The 24,598-nt window shown below is 42.8% G+C and overlaps 1 protein-coding gene across 30 annotated transcripts in view; it reads left to right on the top strand.

The window, feature by feature from the left end:
• The window catches only part of MAP2 (microtubule associated protein 2), a 242,159-nt gene that overhangs the window by 49,632 nt on the left and 167,929 nt on the right, over window positions 1-24,598 (top strand). For 28 of the 30 annotated variants that reach the window (XM_080398344.1, XM_080398366.1, XM_080398378.1 and 25 more), the window contains one exon: window positions 6,304-6,359. The exons of the other annotated variants lie outside the window; for them this stretch is intronic. The gene's annotated coding sequence lies outside the window, so the exon portion shown is untranslated. The remainder of the gene's footprint in view (window positions 1-6,303; window positions 6,360-24,598) is intronic. 30 annotated transcript variants of the gene reach the window in all.

The following is a 24,598-nucleotide window of genomic DNA, read 5'->3' as shown; positions in this document are numbered from 1 at the left end:
CAACTATTAACCCTTGAGTAGGGCTGCTTATGAACTTTTCAAAGTAGTATAGCTGCTGTGAGCCTGTTTAATAAGTACCCTTAGCATCAGCTGAGGCTGTGTGACAGATGTAATCTGAACTGAGGTCTGTGTCTGTTTTCAAAGATTTTCTTGGGAACTTGCAGTAAATAGCTTAATCTCTTTGTGCCTCAGTTATGCTTCTGTACTGGGATAACTAATCCTTTGCCGTATTTAGAAGAATCTGGAAGGTGAAGACTGTGGACTGAGAGGTGTTTGGACATTAGAATAGGACCCTGTAAGACAGGGAACACTGTTCATTGAATGCTTCCTAATGAAAAGTTGTGGTTGGCAGGGCTGACTGTGGTAATGTGGCTGGCAAGTAGTGGTCAGTGGTGAAGCTCTGATTGACTTTGTGGGCTCAGGACCAGATGTTTTACAGGAGTAACACTCAAGGATTTGCTTTAGGGAGAGAATGGGAACATAAAGATTCTCTGGCAGCAGAAGAAAGCAAAGAAAGATACTTTTCAAGCATCTTTTCATCACTACAGAGAAAGGAACAATTCACATTGTGGTTCCTCAAGATATGTTTTTAAGATGGGTCCTTAGCTACTATGAATCAGTGGCATTCCCTGGAATTTTGGTAGAGCTGTGCTGATCTGTCCTAACTAGGAGTCAGGCTTTTCAGTATGAAATTTCACCTTGAATGCTGTGTTCAGGTTTGGGCCCCTCACTTCAATAGGGACACAGAGGTGCTGGAGCGTGTCCAGAGAAGGGCAGTGGAGCTGGGGGTCTGGAGCACAAGTCGTATGAGGAGCGGCCGAGGGAACTGCGGGTGTTTAGTCTGGAGAGGAGGAGACTTGAGGGGGCACACCTAATCACTCTCTAAAACAACCTGACAGGAGGCTGTAAGCAGGTGGGGGTCGGTTTCTTCTCCCATAACTAGTGATGAGACAAGAGGATACAGCCTCGAGTTGTGCCAGGGGAGGTTTATATTGGATATTAAGAAAAAATTCTTCACTGGAAGGGTGGTAAAGCATTGGAACAGGCTTCCCAGGGAGTTGGTGGAATCACCATCCCTGGAGTTGTTTTAAAAATACATAGATGTGGACATGGTTTAGAGGTGGACTTGGCAGTGCTGGATTAACATTTGAACTTGGTGGTCTCAAAGATTTTTTTGCAACCTCAATGATTTTGTGAAATCTTACAGAAGAAGAAAAAAGTTTCAGGCAATTCTTTCCTTGCAGGAAGCTTCCAACCGTGTTATCTCTTACAGTGTTGATGCCAATAAATTGAAAATTGCCTAAGCAGGTAATAAATGAATGTAATTTAATTTGTAGGTCCTAGATAAACTTCCTGTAAATCAGAATTGCTATGAGGAAGACGTTGCCTATGAATGAGAATAGGAAGCAATTCAGAATTTGCACGTTCATGCTAACAGAATTGCCTTGTCATGAGAGGATAAAGAATTTGCTTGAATGGGAGCAGTGTTAGACCAAAACTGATTGCTCTTGAAAGTAATTTTTTTTGTTGTTGTTTCTGCACTGTTGGTACCCTTGCAGTGTGTTGAGTTGCACCTTTGAAAATGTGTTTAAGCATTAAAAAATGGCAAAAGGATAACAGGATCAGTAAAAGAACAACACAGAACTTTGAGGTTCTGTCACTGCAGAAGTACCAAGAGCACACAACGTACTTTTGGAGTGAATTCCTGTTCTTGAAACTGGGAGATTAAAGGTGAAAGGGTATGTGCTCCATATAGCTCCTGGGAAACTAGGCTCTCAGCTTCCATTAACGATACTGAGTGTGTATCTGCTCCTTTTTTTGCACAGCAGGGAAGATGCCCCACAGATCTGTTACATTACTCCCTCTTCAGCTCTTATAGATCACTTTTCATATGTAAACAATCTAAAATGTTCTGGGGTTTTTAGAATTGATTAAACTTTTCATTTCATGAGATGTGGTAACAGAAGCTATCAGAAGTACCATAGCAGATGAGGAACGGTCTTACTCCAGTTAGAGATAAAGTGGACTTCGAATTTTTTTTGCTTTTTAAAGAAACAGAAGATTAATTTGTTCTTCCTTCACACAGTCTGCTCGTAGTGTGCTGCTGCAGTAGGCTTTAAATGTGAAATTCAGTTCAAAATGAGTATTAGCCTAGTGTATTTTCAGGGATGAGGCCTTCAGAATACATATACAGCTCCTGCTGCTCAACTTCGTCACATGCAGGCAGGCAAACAACCAAAAAATCTTGGACTGTCCATTATTTGCAGTGGACAGATCAAAGAAAGGTAAATGCCACAAAAGGAAAGAATTGCAAGGGATACGAGGCAGACCTTGGTTGTGGAGGCAGGTTCCCTGAGATATGCCTGTCCTGTTTACCTAGATATTTTTGACTGTCCAGTGAAGGTGGTGTACAGCTTCAGTAGGTTCCTAATTTAGTTAGATTATCTTAAATCTCCTTTGCAAGTCTTTCAGACATGTTGAACAACTGCTAGCTTTATACTTTGGAGGATTATCTTCTGTGTTAAGGCATGTCTGTGTTGCAGACAGCAGTTAACAGTACTAGGTTGATGGATCTGACAGAAGAGCTCTGGAAAATCTGACTGTGGAAGCTGAATATCCAGTTGTTCGTTTCACTTTTCTGTGGGGTGTGACTGGCCTCCACCTTAGAGTCATCACAGCAGAGAGGAATGTGGGTTTGCACGCCAGCTCCTCCTGTGCAAACTCAGGTATCTGGGCTCAGCCTGCTGGGCTTCAGCTAAGATGTTGGTGGATGAAGCTGTGTGCTGAAACGTTTCTTCTTGCTGCCTCTGCAGCAGCACTGCTACAGCACTGAGTTTGATGGCATCAATTTTGGACCTAAGGAAATACTTGTAAACTCTCCTGGTTCAGTGCTTTCTTTTGGCTAGTCACACAAAATACTGTGAAGAAGTGAGCCTAAGGCTGACACCTCTGAGAACTCAATTCAAACCACTGAAGAATATAGTATGTCTGTGCTGTCCTTTTTCCAGTAAATATGCATACTGTAACAGAAAACTAGATTAGACCAGATTAAGATTAGATAGATCTTGGTTGGCTCTTCACAGAAGCAGATTTGCTGATTTTGATCATCTAACCATCTTTTGGGTATTTATAATCAATTAACAATTTGATTCAGCAATCTGAGTTAGTCTGACAGGTCTCTAGTTCCCTGTGTGGTCATCATCCTCTTTCCTTTTAATGGTAGCTCTGTGCTTGCCTTTGGGCAGAGCTTTAGGGCTTCCCTCATCTCCCATGAGTTCACAGTGTCAGTGGTTTTATCCATTAGTGTGTGCGTTTTTTGTTTTGGGCTGTTGTTTTTTTTTTTTTTTTTACATAATAAAGGAATTGTAGTTTAATTTCATCTGTTTCCGCTGGCTTGCTTGCTTGAGTCTCTTCTTAATATTCTTTAAACATGTGTCTCTGTTTTGGTCAGTACTGTAGTTACTTAATGTCCCATCTTTCTTTTGCCAAAGCAAAGTTAATCTTTGTATCTTTATTCCATCTCCAGCACTTGTAGCCTCCCATGAAGCCCTACAGACCTGTGCAGGGTTGCTTGAAATTTTTTATTTTTTTATTTGAGACTTACTGTCCTTAGTCTGCTGCACTCATTCCTTCCATTTGAATAGTTGGTGTTGTCACTTCGTGATCACCATTACCTAATGCATCTCCTGCCTTCAGATTTTTGAAGTTTCTTCCTTTTAGCCAAACCGACTCCATGTTTTGAAATGAAACGTACCCAGGGTGTTAGAACATCTTGATGTGTCCACTATGCCAGTGGCTATTTCCGGTAAGTACAGCTGTCTTCACAGCATGTGCCCCTCTCTTGAGGCTGGTGTAGGCTGAAAGATTGGAATTACTGGACAGCTGTATTTTCCTAATGCATGTTACTGGAAAGCTGTTGGTGAAGGACATTGCTAACCAGATCTGTCAGTGTGACTCCTTGCGGGAACACTGGCTTCACATAAATGCTGATAGCGTTAGCAAATGCCACTATAGTTACAAGAAAGGGGTAGATAAATTATTCAACATAGGCATGTTCTTTAATAACAGCTCCTGATTTTATTAACCAACAAGTATTCAGAAGACAAAATGCCAACGTGTATCAGTGCAAATTGTGTTTTCTTGGAGTCAAGCAGCAGGCATGGTACTTTATTTATTAGTGATCTTTTCCTAAATGGGTCCTGGGTGTTCACCACAGGCTCCGTGAGCCAGGGCTGTGATTTTGAAAATTTTGAGGCTTCTAAAGCAGAGTCAACTGAGTGTAACTGTAGCAGAAAAAGTAAATAGGTGTCAGATTGATGTTTCACAGCCATATTATATTGCTAGCAACAAGTCTGTTTCCCTTCTGTCATGACCCAAGATACTAGGATATGTAGAGTCTCCCAAGGAATAAACATTGTGGGCCAGGCCTTAAAGAATCTGGGAGTTCTGCTTGCTGGAGGTGCCAGGGTTGTGTGCTTGTCCATCATATGCTCATCAGAAGCTTTATAAAAGGGATCCTGCCAATACTGGCTGTCCTCATCTCTTGCTTTGGAGATGGACTGGGAGCTCCTTGGAGATTAGCAGGTTCTGAATGGGGTTCTACTCAAGAGGGGAATGTTATGTATTAGTTGTTAGGTGGTTGTGTTTTGCTGACCATTATCAACAGTGTCTGGACAGTAGCATCTTCTTAAAGAATGCCAGATCTCTGGTGCATGACACCGCACCTGGGGGTGGGGCTTTAGACAAATCTCTTTTAGCAAGTCTAACCAGCTTTAAGCTGATTTCCTTCTCAGACATATGGAATTAACTGAAGATAATAGGTACCACGCCTGGCCAGCATATTGTAAGAACTGACTTCTCATTTTCTGGTATTGGGGGGACTTAGTCTTTTTACCGACTTAGTCTTAGACTTAATCTTTTTGTGCTTTCAGAGAGTTGCCCCATGCTTAAAAGAAGGAGGTAGGGATGGGTCGTCTTTCTTTCTGCTCATGATTCAGCCAATGACTCATGTTAACTTTGGCAAGCCACTGAATCTGCCCTTCACCAGCTTTCTGTGAAATGAAGCGCTTCATTTCTAAGTCTGATAAAGTCAGAGACAAGACTCCCATTGCTTTCAGCGGCCATCCCTATGCTCATGGGTACAGTGAGACATAGCAAAGTTGACTAAAAGTAGAAAGTGCTTTTATTCTTGCTAGCGTTTATCTTCTCCCCACCCTTCCCTTGTCAAGCAGTGAATATCTTATATAGCTTTGTTCAGCTGTGATTTTTGTTACTCACAACTTCTGGCAGAAGTTAATTCTGCAGGTAGAGCACATGCTGATTAAGGGTAGTAGTACTGGAAAACGGTCTGTTTGGCTGTTGGCTTGAAGCTAGGAAGAGAAGTCTGTTCTCCCTTCTTCTTGGGCAATCCAATACAATTCGTAAATACCAACACTTTGCACTTTATAGGTGCTTCTCCCCTGCCCAGCGTTTCCCAGGATTTGCAAAGCAGTAATTAATCCTCATTTATACTGTTGCGATGATATTATACTTATTGTATGATATGGTAGTAACCAGAGCACAAAGTAGCTGAGGAACTGCCCAAGGTCATACAATAAATGGCGGTAGCACCAGAGAGAGTTCTCCTCTGTGACTGCTCAGCAGCACTTCCATGTTGCAGCTTTTCTGTGGTTCATGATCCTCTATTAGATGATCTTCGATTCATAGATCACATCAGTCTGGTCCACGGCTTGTAAATGCATGAGATTTTACTGTGTGATATAACTGGGATTCCTGGAAACAAGGAAACTTTTGGTAAATCAGTGTATTATCTACATTCTTTTTTGTTGGCTCCTTGTACATTTGGTTGTTGCTGTTACCGTCTTTTGTAATTCTTGGAGAACCATCCCCAATGAATCTAGATACATGCAAGGTCTTCTGCCTGCCGATCTTTCTGTAAAGGAAGGAGGAATTTAGTTGTTTCTGTGAAACTCTGATCCTAACAGAAACCATCAGTGTAGCCTGTTTCAGTAGAATCTGCTTTTCTGTGGATTTCCACTGTATATAAGAGTAGGCGTTCTAAAGGCCCAAGATCTTTGGTGGGATGTGGTCTGGTGCATATGACAGGACGTAAGCTATGATGGCAGGAGAGGTTCTAGTCACTGGAAAGGAAAGCCTGGTATAACTTTGCACATGTTACCAAAAGCAGAGAAAAGGGGTATTTTGTTAATCACATGTTGCAATTCATGAGTAATTCATTTAATAAAATGAGAGTGTTTTCCCTTTAATAGCTGCCACTAACTGAGAGCTTTTATTTTGTTTCAGATTGTATAAACCTGAACTAAAATATCCTGTGACTGACAACGGGACTACACCAAAAGGTGGGTTTTCTGGTTTTGTTGGTCTCGTGTCAGTCATTCCAGAGAGCTGGAAATGCTGTACGTTTTGACTTTATTAGGATGGATTGCCTAATAAATCTCTGTGGCTTGTTCAAACAAAACCAAATAGTTTGACAGGATTCCTCCTGTCTGCGTGTGTGTTATGTATTTGGATCGTGTTTTAAACAAAGAACGCATGCATTTCCTGGGCTGTACAGTGAAGGTGTTGATGGCATAGAGGTGGAAACTTAAGTGAAAATAAAAACACATTAGGATTTTTGCCAAATTTTTGTGCAGGTGTCTGGTTTTCTATAGGAAATATCCTGCTGGCATTACAAGTTGAGCTATCCAAAAGCTGATGCTGCTGAGTAAAAGTACTGCAAGCTGAATCTATGACATGGCATTTTTCTCTTTTCACACTTCAAATTTAGGGTTCATGGTTGCCAGGAATGTTCTCTGCAACATGTGCTGATTATTTGTCTATCAGTCACCACGTCCACCTTGTCTGAGGGTTTGTTGCTCTGCCTTATTGAAAAGTTTTATTGAGATTGTTTACAGAATGCACAAATTCGCAATGCAGCACAGATGCAAAGAAATGCTGATCCCTGGATTTCCCACTGCACCCTGGCATTATCTGTTGGGAGGAGGGTTCAAGAAAAAAAAACATGGAGAACTGACAAATACCACTTTCACTTTATCCAGTAGTTGTTGCAAGTACAATTATTAAGTCATTCCTCTTGAGCCAAGAAACATGCTGATCTCAGCTATTTGAAGTTTTCAAGCACCAGGTTTATGTGGTGACACTGCACAGCCATGGTGAAGTCATGGGGTTTGTTTTGGCATTTTTTTTGGTTGTTTTTTGTTTGTTAGTTTTATTTTTTCCTCTTTTGGAGCTGGTTCTTATCTTCTTTCTAGAGTGGGGAATGGAGTAAAAACTGGGACATGGTTGCCTGCATCTGTGTGCTGGGGGCAGTTTCTTCTGGCCACAACATTGCTGCTCTTACTGCAGCCTCTTGTTTCTCTCTTGGAGGTCATAGCTGTTTTTTCCTAAGTCTGAAGGCACGAATCTTTCTAGAGTACATGTCCAGAGTACATCAGAAGAGTGACCAGCAGTATTGCGGTGCAGAGCAGCATTATCTTTGCTGGGTATTTCAGAGTGGAGTGTTTGTCATCAGCTCTGACATACTGCATTACAGCTGTGATGGGCTGCAGTGCAGACATACTGCTTGTATTTTCAGGATGCTAAAAAGAATTGCCACAGTCACATAAGCCTTGTCTCATGTGTTTGTGGAAGGCAGTGAGAGAAACAGGTGAGGTGTGAAAATTTATAAGCAAGCCTGCAGTTGTCAACGTACTTGAAATGAAACTGCCAAAGGTCCTGCTGATGGTATTAATCCTTGTCCAGCAAGAAAAGGTCTAGCTTTGATTTCAAGTACAAGATTTGAGTACAAGATGCTTCTTCTAGCTGCTCCTTGCCAGCCTCTGTGTGTCATTGAACATGATTCATTAGGCCAAAAGTTAAATAGTCAGGAAGAGCAGTGTCTTTCAAAGCTGTAATGAGGCCAAGTCCAATAACTCTAATGGGAGGGACTGATTTGAGGATCTGAGCTTAAAGTGTCAACGAAGCTGTTTTGGTGGTGCTTTTTGCAAAAAGTAACAGTGAAGTCAAGGAGAGTTCATTCTGCATTTTAATTCAGTGGTGCTAGTCTGAGCTTCCGAAATCTTTATGGCAGGTGTTGAATACGCTGTCTCCTCTTACCAACAGCTCATCACAAACAGTAATGTGTGTAATCAGGAAAGCCAGTGCAGGCTGGTGACCTGTCAGCTGAAAGGGATAGGTAAACTCCTGTCTGCTCTTAGAAGTGAGTAGTAATCTAATTTTCCCAGTACACGGCACATGGGTACTTTTAGCTGTATTCGATCTGCATACAGGTTATCATGTGGAGAAATAGTGTTCTTGCATAAATGGGGAGCAAAAAACTGTCTTGTAATTAATCAGTTGCCTAAGTCTCACTTTAGTAGGCTGATCGGACAGTGAGTACAATCTGAAGGAGCAGCTCTGGACCAGGACTGAATAAACACTGAACTTTTTGAATTTTGTTAGTCTTGTTCTCCTCTCTGATAGCATTCTCTTTTCCTCTTCTCCTACATGAATCTAACATACATTCAGATCATGTTACTTTTTCACAGCACACTAAATGTTCAGCTCTCCCTTCTTTTCTTGATAGCCTTCCTTATAACCCTCTCTTAACCTTGTACACAACCCATGTAATGGCACAGAAAAATTCTTCACCTGTTTCTTGGTCTCGCTCTGTTGCATCACTTTCTGGACTTCCCCAAAGCACTTTCCCTCTCCTCCTTGCTCATTACATAGCAGTTCTGTATCTTGCACAAAGGAATGAAAGCAAGACCACTTGTCTCAAGCCTGTCTCTGCAAGCTCAGGCACATATTGAACCAAAATATTACCTAATTTTTATTGCCCTGCAAGTGTGAAAACACAAATCCTCGAAACAAGAAATGTAAGTATAATGGTTGTGTTTTACTGAGAATTAAAAAAAAAAAAACAAAACAAAACCCAACAACAAAAACAAGAAAACCATGTTTTTAAATTTTATCAGAGTATTTCACAGGAATGTCACAAGTGCATGTAGGAAACAGTTCCCAGATCTGTACTAATTCATGGCATTTTTCAGTGTGGTATGAAAAAAAAAGAATTGAGAGAATTTTATCAAAAGCCTGAAGACCTGCATTGCCAAGCTTAACATAGGCCCTTGTGTGTGGCTTCTGCTTGCAAGACATGTGCTCATCCTGCTGTCCTGCAGAGAGCAGAGCCTGTAGATTAGTACCTCAGGAGGACTGTGAAGGTCACGTGTGGTTGAGCCATTTTCTGGAGAACCTCTCTCTTTCCATTGAATCTAGAAAAAGCTTTTGGTATTTGGACACCTCTGTTCTCTGTATAGTGTGAGGTATGAAGAAACTGAGTGAGCTGTTGTTCTTACAAGCCCTACAGAGCTAGCTGAGCATTTACCTCTATCCTGTTAAGAGTGATATGAGAACTGTGATCATCACTTATGGAGTCTTTTTCGCTTCTGTCTTTAAAATTGCTTCTCTTTCAGACCATTTATTTTGTAAAAGTGGTCTGCTATAACATAGCAAATAAACAATTGTAATAAGGCACCCGATTTCTTGGAGAAATCTAAGTGTCATTCCACCAGGGTGTACTGGTTCTTTAATTCCCCATGTAAGATTATGTACCTCAACTTGTTTTCCAGAGCTGCTCACATATACTCATCATTACCACTCTCTCCTACTCTACTACTAGGAAAAAAAACTGTGAAGGGATTCAGCAATGCAAACGACTCCCACAGCAGAGGTTTCTGAGAAGGGCAATGTCACATGTGTTGTACAGGGGAGTGAGGACAGTTCACATGGCCAAACAACAAGGATGTTATTTTTAGGCCCACTCCTTTCTCTGTTGCAGATTTCCTGTGTAATATGCTTCTCTTTGTGCTAAAATAAAGACTAGAGTAAGCCAGGCTTGCTTCCTCATTGAAGGTACTGACATCACATCCAGCATCCTTTGGTTTAAATCTAAAGGCATATCTAAATACCATAGACAGAGAGTCACATGAGGTAGAAGCTGTTCAGACTGAGCCGAGCCTTGGCTGTTCATATTGGAATCACAGAGAACTTGAACTTAACAAAAAGAAAAAAAAAATTTAAAAAATCCAGCTGATTGGAAGTGCTCCTTGTATTGTTGTTCCAAGTGCTACTCTTGTAAGGAGCATTCCAGAGTGTGAAGCAGAGAGGGAGAGTTTCTCCATCTAGAGATCTCCTGGTGTTTGCCCGCAGCAGCACTTTGCTGGGATGTGCAGCGTACTGCCTTGCATGCTCGGTGGTCAGTTGTGAGCCGTGGGTGGCAGGAGGGCTGTGGTCTGGCCACTATGCTGGAGTTAGAAAAACACATGTCCTGGGCTGCATCCAGCAGTTCAGGATGGAGACCGTCAAACTGCACTGTTAACCAGCCCTGTCTTGTGGACTGAGAGCACATGTTGCAGACGGGTGTGACATTCCCCGTGTTTGTAGGTGGAAAAGTAAGAAGGGTGATGATGTGGCACCTTCCTTCCTGGGACCCTGTGGGTTGGATGGGCACCAGGGAAGCCCGTCTGCCATAGGTCCTGTGCCAGGGAGGAAATGAAGGGGGAGGTGGTAAATGAATACTGTGGCTGTAATATCTTTTCTCCAGTAGTGTAGGGCAAACCAGCTGGCACCCATATGACTCTGAACCAGCTATACTTGCAGTATTAAGTCAGATGAACCAGATTTCTAATTGGCATGGCTCTACTGAAGTAAGCATAAGCGTGTCAATATTGCACAGCAGCAGAACTGGCTTGTTGTTTTTGTTCTCTTTTAGGTCCATCTGGGTGTACGGACTACATGTCCAAATCCCACTCACTCAAACAATTCCAAGCCTGAGATTATGAATATACAGAAATAGGTGCTCTTTTTCAGGGCTACTTTGTTTTTTGTTGTCTGAGACTCCATATAATGTATAAAGATGCAGAGTTTTAAGAAGCAGCAGTTTTCTGAGTGATAGCAAATGCTTGAGTTAATATTCTACCAAACACCAGATGTGAAATGCAGAGGCAGGGCCAGAAAAATATTTATTGAGGGAGTATCCAAGGAAGTTGTTCTTATTGACGCCAGCAGCTCCCGAGTGCTAGTTAGTTAACCAAGTAAGTGTTCGTGGATTGTTTTTTAATGACTAAGTCCATTGCCAGCAATGTCTTCAAGAAAAAACAGCAAATGGAAGGAACAGGTGGTACACAACTTTTTTTAAAAGGAAACAACATATTGTAGAACTGCAAGCATCTGCTTCTACTTAATGCTCAGTCTTCAAACACTCTGTGATGCAGTTCATTTATGTGGAATAAATTACTAGACCAGCCAGTAGGCCCTTACAATATATATATATTTTTAATCCTTATTTTAGTAATTCAGCGGGGTAAAAGCATATCCCTTGTTACTTCCTGCATGCCATACCAGGAGGCTGGAAGGCAGGAGGATAATAACAGTTTTGATTAGTTCCTTCTCCTTAGCAATGAGTGGGAGTTTTGCTCTTGACTTCAATGGGAGTAGGAGCCAGGCCCTTTCTTTGTAATACAGCTGTGACGTCTTCTGAGACAGTATTAAAGAATAGATGTTAGGCCCTTTCATTCTAACCTGAAAAGTTAAATTAAGCAAGACAAATCTCTTTGGAAAGAGAAAACATCTTTTATGAGATTATGTGATACAGCAGGAAAAACAGGCAAGTTTGCAGGCCAGTGGTAAAGATGTGTATAAAAGTTTCTGTTCCTGAAAGCTTTTCTTGGTGTAGGTTGGTTTTGGGTTTGGTTTTTTTTTTTTTTTTTTTTTTTTTTCCCCTCCCAGCTGCAGATGTTATCTCTGCCTACAAGATTTACTTCACTTTATAGCCTTTGAACATAGGGGCTGTAATGACTTTATGACTTGAGTATCTTTTGGTTTTGGTGGGGAGAAAGCATTTCAGTGTGTAGCAGTCAGAAATAGAAGCTTTTCTGTTTTGTACAGTCGCTGCTCATATCCTGTTCATAGATTTTTATCTCCTTATGTCCTCACACATTTCTGGAACCATTACCCCTCAACAGGTGATTTGTCAAGAGTCTTTCCTTTCTCCCATAAAGTCACTTGTAAATTTTTTTTCCACTGGTGCCATTAACAACAGAACAAGTTTTAAAGCTGTTTGATCTGATAAGGCAGTATGGAGGATCTCACTGCAGCTCTGCCTAAAGAGAAGTGTCAGATTTTCCGTGTGGAAAGGGGTGGAAAGAAGGAAAGGGGTGACATCCTGAAAGAAGTGAGATTATAGTCATAGGAAGAATTGGTTATTTTTCTTTCAGCTCTTAACTGCTGCAGGGGTAAGCAGTGCCTCCTTATCTAAAGGCATTACAGTATCTCTTATAGTATTGCCTCTCACCTTGGAAGCATATGGAATTAATGACAGCCATTCACCAAATTCTTGATTTTCAAACTTTGAAAGGTGGATTGTAGAATTCAGTTGATTTCTCTATGAGCTTCAATCATTTGTCTGAGCAACGTATAAAGGCAGGATGTATTTAACTTTGAAACTTTAATATGAAACCCCACTGTTTTTGCCTGGAACTGATTTGCCTTTTTACTATTACAATAATCTGGTTGTTTTACTGTGTGAACAAAAAACATGACACTTTTTAGGATAGAGAAATCATACATCTTCAGTTACCTCTTCTCTAGACGTTGCTGTTGGCATTACTGCTGGTCTCAGAGGTTGTGGTAATAGTGAGCACGTGGTGGAGGGCTTGCTTTCTTTCTGGTCAGGCTGGTCAAATTGTCTGGGAGTGTAATGCCTACCGTCTTAAAACATTAGCAGTTATGGTAGTGGTGCAAGGACCCAGCTTTGAGGAACCTCAGCTTTGCTTCAGTGCGGAGGTTTGGCAAGACATCACACAGGAGCATGTCTCCATGATTTCTTCCTGCTTTCCATGGGATTAATGCTTCCTCTGTGTGAAGTCTGGCCTTCCTGAATCCATCAGAAACTTTGCCAGCAGGGTCTGGTGCTACTGTTTTCCCCTTGCAGGCCCTCTGGAGCGCTGCTGCAGGCTCTGTGGGCAGCAGCAGCCCCAGGTTTCCGTCCCATGGCAGACCCTCTGGTTTTGCTGTGTTGTCTGGGGATGAGAAGGAAGCGCCTTTTGTGCGTGGCAGGGGAGGTGGTGCTGGTGCTGGGAAAATAGTCGTAGGCCATGAGCAGCGATTATGTATTCCTCAGGATCAGCATCCCTGATGGTGTTAATCAGCACTGAGGCCTGAGATCAGTGAAGCACCTGCTGCTTGGGCTGCTTTTTGCCTGCGTTCAGGTGCCTTACAGTCTTATGCAAATAAAGCATTTAAGAAAATGAATTACTTGGATCAAGCCATTCTGGAAAGAATAGCACCGGATCCTGTAGAAACCAGGCAGACACCTGAAAGATGTCCTGTATTTACGCAAAACATTGCAATTAGGTTTTCCTCTGGTATCTTTTATGTTTTTCACATTGTTTGTCTATTATTTCTGCAAGGGTAAGAGGAGGAGGTAGCGTGAGTGTTGTAACTACTGCCTGTAATTATACAGCCAAAAGAAACAGAAAAAAAGCCTTCTGGGTGTTTTCTGCATCTTGGGATTTATTAGGTATCTCATGTGCTGACAGAACAAGATGTAAAATTGCTTTCAGTGTTCATCTCTCACTGTGTAAGACGGAAGAAGCAAGTCTCACAGAAGTACTGTAGTGCAGGAATTCGGCTTGTTTATTTCTACCCATCGTGGGCAGTTCGCTCCCTTTTAAAATTAATTTTCTGGTCTCTCCACAAATAGACAAAAGTGATTCTGTTTTCACAAATGCAGTACAGGGAGAGCATCTTTCATGTAAAGAATATTTGAAAACAAAATCTAAAGCTGAAGACTTTCAAGTGTTTGGTCTGTTTCTGCAACACTGGTAATTAACAAATAATGAAATAATTTGCAGTTTGGAGAAATCCTGTAGCCTATTTGTCCTGCAGGGAAATGTTACTGCTTTCACCGTGTTATCTGGGGTAACTGCAATTATCTGGGCAGGGGGGGAAAAAAGTTAAAAGAAAAGAATGTTCTGCTGCACCTCAGCTGAAGCAGCTCTGCATTTTCTTCGCTACTGTAATGAATAAAAAACCTCCAGTTAGGAAGATGGTAAAAACAAACGTGTGAACAGAAGCTGCTTGCCGGTTGTCCTGCCCAGCCCAGCGCTAGGACCTGATGGATGAACTCTCGCTGCCCAAGTGCTTTTATCATTCCTCGTTCCTCTGTCAAAAGGCCAGAGAGCAACTGAAAGCAAATGGGGAGTCCCACAGACCCAGCTGCTGCTGCTGGGGGGAGGGCATGACTGTTCAGGCCCCCGGATTCAAACTCTTCTGTATCACATGATTGCAGTGAAGGCAGCAGGTTTAAAGCTGGGTGGGCCTTGCAGCCTGTTTGCTGGGGCAAGAAGGTTCAAATTCAGCTGAGCAGTACATAGAAAGGCCGCCTGGTTGGAGACCGGTGGGTTTCACAGGGGGTGCACCATTTGGACCCCGCAGGTTGCCTGGACAAGCTGCATGCTAGATAACTGCATTTGAGGTAGGGACAAGCTGATATTTTTTTAGACAGAAGTCATGAAGAGGATGTCTGTTTCCTTTGTGCTGACTTCACCCACCCTTCCTCAGCAAGGCCTTACAGCTGTGGGAAGAGTGAAAGCCCTGACTGCACAGGGATGCTGCTCTCCTGTGTGGGAGTATCTCCTGTCTTCCCAATCAAAAAGATGCATTTTGAAGATGCAAGCACTCATTTTTGGGAGCAGTATTCATTTGACAGATCACAGACACTGGCCACTGACGTAGTTAACGCAGTCTTTTTTTTTTAAACCGTAATCTCTTCAGGCATACTCAGATGTGTGTATGGTGTTTCCAGAAGCTACTCTTTCTCCAGCCTATATGTGGTGATGCTGACATTACAAAGTTGTGGGATCTTGGAGCTCTTCTCCGAGTGTGAATGGGGTTTGTATTTTGCTGTGCTTTGGCTTTGTTAGGGAGAGAAGAGAGGTGTGGGAGATGCCAAGGGGGATAGTAACTCACCTGTATGGTGGGTATTTTGCAGGTAAAGAACGAAGGTTACCTAGCTTCCATGAAGGTCACAGAGTATATTTGCAGAAGAAGCAATCTGCATCTCATTTTTAATCTTCAGAATTAGTGTCAGTGCAGAAGAGAGTAGGTAAGCCTCAGACAACTTTATTGTGGTTATGAATCATGTGCCCAGGCACAGCAACTGTGATTTGCGGGTTCAGGGCATTTTTAAGGTGCATGACTTTGTGGATAAAACTTGCTCTTGCAAGGGAAAAAAAAAAAAAAATGAGAGAGAGGGACATTTAGGCTATAAGTAGAGTGACAGCTGGTCCAGAAGTTTTAAAACAGCGGTGTGGTATTTTTCTGTTTTAAAGGTTGATTTATAGTCTTTGAGCAGGAAAGCCCAAGATTAGCCCTACAGGTCTGGAAATACTGCTCGCCTGTCTGCAAATCCTGTTTCCCCCTTGCACAGAGCCCTGTGGAGCCTTTGGAGCCAGAGCAAGGGGTGGCATTTTGCAGACCTTTATACCAGAGAGGGCAATGTGACAGCCCTGCAGCCAAGTCAGCATAGCTGAAGCCTTGCTGTAAGGCTAAGGGGTGAACGGTGTGTCCTTCTCTGTAATGGTGCAGAGTAGACACTGCCTTGCCTCTGTTAAGCTGTGTCTGCCTCAATCAGGAAGCAGTATTAGCTTCCTAATTAGCTTTATAGAGCAGTTGGAAGTTGGGATTCAGGTAGGTTCAGCAGTGCCAGGTGTGGACTCAGAAGATGTGGCAAAGCAGGGTGAAATTCTCAGTCTTGCATTTGCAGGTGCAGATGTCACTAAGAGATTCTCAGGAGATTTTAGACCAGAGTGTGTTTTTCATACCAACTTTCACAAGAGCAACAGATCTCGGGAGGCTGTGATCTACCTTAGGAGTCTGAAAATAGACCCCTTTGAGGAGGGGATAAGCAAAGGTGATGCTGCTGTGCTAATGGAAGGGCTTGGGACCTGATCTAGTTGGATTGCTCCTGGCCTGTTCTCAAGGCAGATTGAACAAAGTATTTTAACTGTGAAATAAATCCGTGTTCCTGAGAAGCAGCCTTTAAAATGTCAGTGCTTGCATTTCTTCAAAGGCTACTTTCTTCAGCTCCAATTGATTTCTTCTAATATGCTGCCTAGTTTTGTAGGGTTACATGAACTCTGTGTGTCTCAATACATATGCCGGTAGACTCTTTGCATGGGAGCTGTCACATTCACCACTGCGATTTAAAACTGTCTTTGATTCTTCTGTTTGAATTTTACCCTCCTCTGAAGGTGTTTTCTGATCTCCACTTGATTAAAAAGTATGGTACAGACCCTCTTCTCTACTGGTGACCAGTGGATGGGTGTTCTGGTGAGTTGTTGGGAGATGGGTACTGTGCTTGCCCCCATGTGCATGCCCTGTTGCAGAGGGCAGTCTGCATGTTTTATGGGGCACTGTGCCTCTCCACAGAGCCCCTACGATTGCCTGTCTCTCATCTCAGTCTTACGTAATGCAGTTGTGCTGTGTTGTGCTAGGTCATGCTTTTAAACTGCAGGACTTTTGAGTGCTGATTGCAAATTGAACAGGAAAGATTGCTTGGATTATCAGCAAGAAAACAGTAGAAGGCATGACCTTTCTTCTGCTCCTTGGGGCAGACCAGAGATTTTTGTAGTGTTCTGCTTTGAAACAAATTGGTAAATAGCAGGGATATTCTTATCTATAATAGGTTAGCTGCTGAGTTGTCCATAGGCTTCCCAGGTGCTGAAGGAGGTGGGGTGGAAGACATTAAACAGAGATAAGAACTTTAAGGAATAAAAAAAAAAAAAAAAAAAAAAAAGTCATGCAGAGGTGTGGAAGTAGCTTATTCAGGCAGGAATAACAAAATACAGGAAAACTATGTCAAATCAAGCAGTGCAGATGAAAATTTTGCCTGAGTGCAGAGCACAAGCTGTGACTATTTACCATCATGAGGTTAGATGGGGGATAGTGTAAGCTGCAGGGAGTGCAGCAGCTAGGAAATAAAAATGACCATAAGGTCAGTGCTCAGAGCCAGGTAAATGAGCCATGCTGTAAGACGGGACAGGGGCAGTGCCAGAGCGCCTTGTAGATGTGATTCCAGAGGTGACGTATTCTGCTGTTGTCCTTGACAAGGAGAACGGGACTGACAGTGACTGGCTGTTCCTTATATGCTTGTTTGAATTTGTAGAGAATTTGTCATGATAAAGTTAGTACAGTACAGCCTGCATGTAACGAATCACCAAAAAACTTCAGGACTTTGTCACAACCTTCATTTTTAACAGTTTGATTTTTTTTTTTTACAGTACCTTGTAGTGTCTCTGTAGCCATGTATCATGTAAGAGTAAAGAAGACTTGCCCTTTGAGGAGGAGTCCAGCAAACGTGAGCTTTACAAGGATCTGGGAAGAGCCTCTTACCTGCCTCCCGATGGGCAGGGTGCCAAATTGTTCTAAAGGCTCTTCAGTAGAGACACACACTGCGGTCAGCCTCACCTTTTGTAAAAGCCTGTCTTGGTGTATGTGGGAATTATGCTGGTGTGGAGTAAAGGAAGACTTGGTGTCTTAAACATCTAGAACTTTAAATTGCCTTTTAGTAGAAGTAAGTTTCAGATCCCCTTTTCTGTTCTCTAGCTGCTGGAAGATAGATTTCCCTTATCAAACATGATTATGACCTGTGGATTTCTCCTGAGCTTTCATGGCACATACTGGGGAAAACCATCGTTCTGCATAGTATGGGTTATTTCTTTGAAGTGTTTTTATTTGAAAATACAAATGGAAGAAGATACTTGTTAGAGAAATATAGGAGCAGTTGGCATATGATTGTATTGTGAAGGATAACATAGGTATAACAGTGGCCTTAATAATTCTGGGAGTGAGTACCAGGAGGTAACAGTACTGCCACCTCTTGTCTGTACATTTAGGTATAGAATCTGAAAACTTACCTAGATTTCTCAGACCAGATGTTTAATTTGTTACATGTTTAAAGTTTGCAGTTTCATATAACTTCTTCTCCAGACCAATCCTTTCTTATGATCTATAATTTTGACCTTCATATCTGTGGCTACAGCCCGGCTAACCTCTGTAGTTTATCACCATTGCTGGTCCTTCATGGTTCTGCTGGCTGCCCAGGAGCCAAACTCTGCTGCAGCACTGGACTTGTTGCAGATTGCTGCTGTAGCAATGGGAGCGTTTGGGGAAGAAGGTGCTAGATAGTATGCATATCAGGGGCAGAATGTGGTCCTTCAGAAGTACATAAAAAAATGCTGTGGATGGAGGAGTTACCTAGTCCAAGCTGGTGAATGGCTTTTCTAGGTATGATAATATTGAAGCCACATAATGGAAATAATAGAACTGTCCTAAAAGTCATGGGTCAATGAGAAAATAGAAGCTTAGCAGGTGGTGGAAAACAGCTCTAGCTTGTCTTGCTCTTAGTAGTATGATAAGAGGTTTGATCCAAAGTTTGCTCTGTATCTAGAACTACTCACTTTGTGACCATGACTGGTTTTGAACACTGTTATACAGGGCAGAGCACAGTATAATACCTCTGTGTGTGTTGGTCCCATGGCCAACAGAAAGGGAGATGGCGATTGGGTGGGCTGAGCTCAAAACCCAGCTCTGCTATTGACTTCCCAAGTGATCTCAAGCAATATAAAAAATAACGGCTAATGATACACTTACGGTGCTGCAGAACCTTGGAGCAAGCACGCTGTTGTTACATGTGTAGCATTGTTGTCAGGAGAACTGGTTTCACAAACAAAAGCAAATTGTCAGTGAATAGTTCGGCATTTTTTTGAGAGAAGCCTGCAGTTTACTGCCTGTGGAGCACTGAGGAATAACTAGTAAAAAGCTGCTTGAAGTCCTAGCCAGACGATAGAGCCAAATTGTGATTATGATTGCACATCACAAAAGCTGTCTGTTTGGGAGGAGATTTAGCTATTTGTTCATTCATGGCTCAGGCTCTATCATGCAATAGCAGCCACAATTTTGCAAATGTTTGCTCATTCTGTGACAAAACCACTCGTATTGGCAGGTTAGGAAATGTAGCATTTTTGTATTAAAAGGCAATAGGTAAGCTTTGCCTGTAGCTGTAGACCTTTGTTAAGTAATGTGCTATTAAGCTCAATTAGAGTGGCACAGTGAAAATAGGCGTAATACTTCTGCAGTGAAACAGCATGTAAAGACCTGAACAAATAAGACATTATTACTATGAATAAAGCTCCCTCATATGAGTAGAACCGCTGAATTCAGGGGCCCTTCACCTCTGTTTTGTGGTGTATCTGTTACTGTTTTGTTTACTTTATTGCAATGCTTTATATTGGCTGAAGCATTTTAATGTTTTTATTTTAAATCTCAGTAACTGAAAGTTGTTAATGCAGTGGACAAAGCATCTTCTGGGATACCTTCTGCTTTGCTGGTATGGACTGAAAAGGAAAAGCCTCTCCATTCCCTTTCTTCCCAGCATACAAGATCGCAAGCTAGGTTGTCCTGTGATAATGTTTTTCTGTGTGTGTGGAAAACCATCCTGTCTCTGCACGATCCATGTAATACATGGGAAAAATTTTCCCATCCAGTTAACTGATGAGGGCAATTTCCTGTAAGCCAGCTCTTCTTGTGGTCTCTGGTTTCCAGCCAGTTCTATTTTTACTGCCTGCCCCCACTACCCACCCCCTACCTTTTTCTTTCCTTTTTTTTTTTTTAAATTAAAAAAAAAGGGGGGGGAAAAAGGAATTTTCTGTTTGGCAAGCTGTTACTATAGTGGTTCTGTATTGGTTTGTACACCCAGACAGGCTACAGTTTTTAAAAGGCACCAACAAAAGCCATGAAGGTAACATGTATCCTGATCACATTTAATTAAAGCTTTTGAGCCACATCATAAAGTCAGCATGAGCTGAAGGGAACAGACAAGAGTGAAGCCTTGGCTGCCCTGGTTATTGTTGCCAACTTAAAGCCAGGTCCAAGTAATTCTATATTACTGTAGTCAAAATTGTTTTGTTCCTGACACTGCAAACACTTAGATTGATGTACCACCTTACTCATGTGAATAAGCATCCGTGAGCACGTAAGTAGTTGCAGTAGCAGGCCTGGTAAGTCACTTGACTGGTGAATAAAGCTGGGGAGTTTTACATTGAGGGTGCAAGAGGAATCAGTCAATCTAAAGCCTGGTGTCAGTGAAGGCGGTCTGAATGTATGGGCAGAGTGAGGAAATGGAGGGAGATCCAAGTAGGAGCGCAGGAGGGTAGAGATGTGAGAGGGGAGCCATTTAGAACAGTCACTTTACATTAAAATAAATGGAAACCTTGGCAGCATTTACAGAAATATCATGCTGAAAGGCATGTGTGTATTTAAAACCAGTGTCAGCCTGTTTGAACCTTTCCCCAAGACTTTAGGAATCTGGGAACTCTTCAAAAAACAGTTAACATCATGCAGGAGAGTGGGTTGGAGCTATGACTTTATGATGTTAGGAACTGTGCTTGAAAGGCATTCTGATAGCCAGATTCCTAGAAATATAAAAGGAGGAGAAGCAAGATGATGTTGTGACAGTTACTGTTTCACAGATGATACTGTCAGTTTCGGAGCACTGGGGCCTTACTTGGAGATTTGGGCCTTCAGGCATGCTCCACCACTCCCCGACTTTGCAAACCACATCTTTGGACTGGATCAAGAAAGCTGCACATTCAGCAAGCAAAATAGCAGAAGAATGCAGCATATGCACAGGCCAAAGTGTGGGTTTCCTAACTGAGGGACCATGGATGTGTATTGGTGCTTGCAAACAGTTACCCCGGTTTGTGCCCACAGTATGGTAATGAGATACTTAATTAGGAAGATGAATAACCCTGCTTTCTCATAGATAGTTGAGAAAAGATGCTGAGAACTTAGCCCCAGGAGTCATTTGGCATCTGAAGTACAGTTTGTACAAGTCAGATCTAGCAACAGTTGCATTTTCATCCCATTACATTTGTGTCTTGAGTGGTTGTAGATTGTTTTAAATGTTTATTAACCTGACTGCTGTAGCCTGAGTGCATCTGGTTGTCTGATCTTGGAAAGGGGAAGCACCTGTGGATCTGCCTTCAGGTTTCTGGGTACTGGTCCCTCAAGCCACTAAGATACTGGTAAGCTTTCAGTGCACAAATGCTGCCATGCATTTTGAAAAAATAAATTACAGAAAAACGTTTGCTGAAATGGCCCTTTTTCACATGAAACGTTGGCAGATTTTTTTTTTGTGCTACAATGACAACACATCATTAGAGTGGTGGATTTGATGTGTGACTTCTGCCCTTTTGACAAGGTGCCACCATTGCTTTGAAGCGTTGCTGGGGGTTGGAGGGAGTGTTTCTGATCTTCGCTGGGCACAGCGGCAGCCTTCACAGCACTAGCGCTGGACTGGGGCTGACATTTCATTGCAGGAAATCATATGGTTATTGCATGTTATTCCTGAGAGCTGCAACATCACTTTGACTAAATACTGCTGTGGGTAGGCTGGCAGTGGTGTTTGCTGTGAATCGTCCCCACTGATGGAAACTATTTGATAGAGAAACAATAGTTATCAGCAAGATGACACTTCCGTTCTGAATCTCTCCTCCTATGTCTCTCTTCCCCCCCATGAACTGTTTTGTAAGTTAGCTTTGGGGTGAAGGGCCTCATTTGCTTTCATTCTAGCAACAAATACTTTGGTGTGAGTGGAAAATACCTTCAAGAACAGGAGGGGCTTTTTGTTATTTCTGAACTCCAAAGGTGTTTGCTTCTGTTGTGTTTTTATTCTGATTTCATTTTGCACTTGAATAACCATAGATGACTGGAAAATGTTAAATCAATCATATAGCTAGTGCCACAGGTGGACTGTTTAAATGTGTGTATTTTTCAAGTGCTAAACTGAGGAGTGTGGGCATTAAATAATAATGTAAATAAAGTTGCCTTGGAATGCTGCTATTTACCATCACTTTAGGAAATCATAGGCTTCCTCCCTCCAGAAAAATAATGCAAGTATAGTCTTAATTTTCAAGCCTGTAAATAGACTCTAGGGGATTATGTGTATGGTTAAGGTTATACTCCTACATATGAACTTTTTTCTAGGCTATGGCCAGAACTCTCAGGTGTGAATGTGGCTGTTTGCTGTCTGTCTGTCTGCTTAAAGAGCTTTCTGCTCTGGGTTTTTGGTTGTGCAGAAGGGATGTTACTGAACCAACTCCTGTCCTTGGGAATAATCTCATGCACCAGCCCAGGCTGGGGCTGACCTGCTGGAGGGCAGCTCTGCAGAGAAGGACCTGGGCGTGCTGGTGCACAGCAAGGTGCCCGTGAGCCAGCAGTGTGCCCTGTGGCCAAGAAGGCCGATGGCACCCTGGGGGGCATGAGGAGGAGCGAGGCCAGCAGGGGAGGGAGGTGATCTCCCCCTCTGCTCTGCCCTGGTGAGGCTCATCTGGAGCGCTGTGCCCGGTGCTGGGCTCCCCGGTTCGGGAGAGACAGGGAACTGCTGCAGAGGGGCCGGCGGAGGCTACAGAGATGGTGGGGGGAGTGGGGCATCTCCCTGGTGAGGAAAGGCTGAGGGAGCCGGGCCTGTTCAGCCTGGAGAAGAGAAGGCTGAGAGGGATCTTATCAGTGCACACAAATCCCTTAAGGGCAGTGGCAGGAGGATGGGGACAGGCTCTTTTCAGCGGTGCCCAGCGGCAGGACAGGGGGCAACGGGCACAAACTGCATCACAAGAAGTTCCATCTGAATGTGAGGAAGCACTTCTTTACCCTGAGGGTGACAGAGCGCTGGGACAGGCTGCCCAGAGGGGCTGTGGGGTCTCCTTCTCTGGAGACGTCCAAAACCTGCCTGGATGTGACTCTGTGTGACCTGATCTAAGTGAACCTGCTTTAGCAGGGGATTGGACTAGATGTTCTCCAGAGGTCCATTCCAGCTCTGACCATTCTGTGATTCTTCCCCCCCCCCCCCCCTCGTTCTAATGTTCTCCGTGAGGCAGGGGAATGAGTGCTCTAGGTGAAGCATGTGGGATCCATCCAGGAGACCTCTATGGATGCAGGTGTGGACAAGAAAGTTGAGGCAGATTCTTCAGGGGCTTGAGAAATATCAGAGGAAGTAAAAATGTCTTGTGCTTCTGTGGGTGGAAGGCAGTTTGTACCAATACTCTTAAGGCTGTCCTAAAGTTGGCTCAGCTAACTGAGAAACGCCAAAGGCCTTGAGTCATTGCATTCTCCAAAGCTCCTGGTGCCTTTCAATGGTAGAAAACCATTGCCAAAGTGATGCTGCAAGGACTCACCCACATGAGTTGTTTTATCTACCCAGTTTCTGGCCTTTAGGCAGCTGCCCTTTCAGTTTAATAATACTGAGCCCTACCTTTCATTTCTACCCTTCAAGTCACCAGGGGATCTCTCTTGTCCTCTACTTGTGTAAAGCAAGAAAGAATTCAAGACACTTTCCAGGCAGGAGTGGGGAAAGCCTCTCTGACGCTCACCAAATGTCAGCCAGGGGCCACTAAGGCTTGATGCATGGTCTTATAGCAAGGAATGCGGTGATGAGACCTATGTGAGGAGACAAGATTCTCAGCAACGATGCAAGCCATAGCCTTGCTCTCCTGATATGCATCGGGCGAGTGGCAGTTGTTTTGCTGGAGACTTTTGTGCTAAAGCAAGTGCTCTTTATCAATATGAGGTGGCACAGGCATGAAGCTGGGACTGAGAACTGATCCCTGGATTTCTAAAAATCACAATCCTGGATGTGTGCTTTTTATTTCCTTACCTGCTATGTATCTCAGACTTCTGTCTTACATCCTTTTCCATTTATTTTCTTTTTTTTTCTTTTGTTTTTTTTTTTTTTTTTTTTTCTCCTGATCTCTTTAATGGGTGTGTGTGGAGTGTTAGTGTAAGCTTTAGCAGGACTTCAGAGAATGGGTGGGTTTGTACTTGTATGGAAGACTTTTATCCTCTTTTTGTGTTGCTCTTGTATTAGGAATACAAGTATGGTTTAATAAATCACACACAGAACACTCATGTTCTTGTGAACCTGTAATGTTGTGCAGTGTTTTATGCAAGCTATAATACATGATACTGCGTCGTCCATTTAGAATGCTGTGTGCACTTTCTTTCTTTCTTTCTTTCTTTCTTTGATGTAATTCAGTTGACAGCAGTGGGGTTGTTCCTAACACACCTAGAAAAATGAACAGGGAGTAAAGAGCAACACAAGTTCACACCCAGGGTGTGCTGACTCATTTGCTTGTACTCTTATCTGTAGCAGAAAATACTTTTAGGGTACTCCTGAGGAATGCATCAAAGTAGTGTCTCAGATGTCAAGTTCAAGACAAGGTACAAGTTTAGTGAAGGGCTGTGTAAAGCCCAGAGGCTTGCAATACAATTCGTAATGAAGGTGAAAATCTGTGTTTTCAAGTGGGAAAGGACTAACATCCACTGACCTGACCGATTAACAGGCAGGACTGTGACGTTTTAATTGCATTTCTAATTAAACTGGACCAAAGGGTTATTTTAAATGGGTTGCTTCTGGACAAATATTTGCTGATGTGAATAAATGCAACCGTGCTTGGGCAGAGGGGTTTGGATTAGACAATCT

The sequence above is a fragment of the Falco punctatus genome (assembly GCF_963210335.1).
Source record: "Falco punctatus genome assembly, chromosome: 8".
Lineage (NCBI taxonomy): Eukaryota > Metazoa > Chordata > Aves > Falconiformes > Falconidae > Falco > Falco punctatus.
The sequence above is the reverse complement of the archived record's forward strand: the minus strand, read 5'-3'. Positions and strand labels throughout refer to the sequence as shown.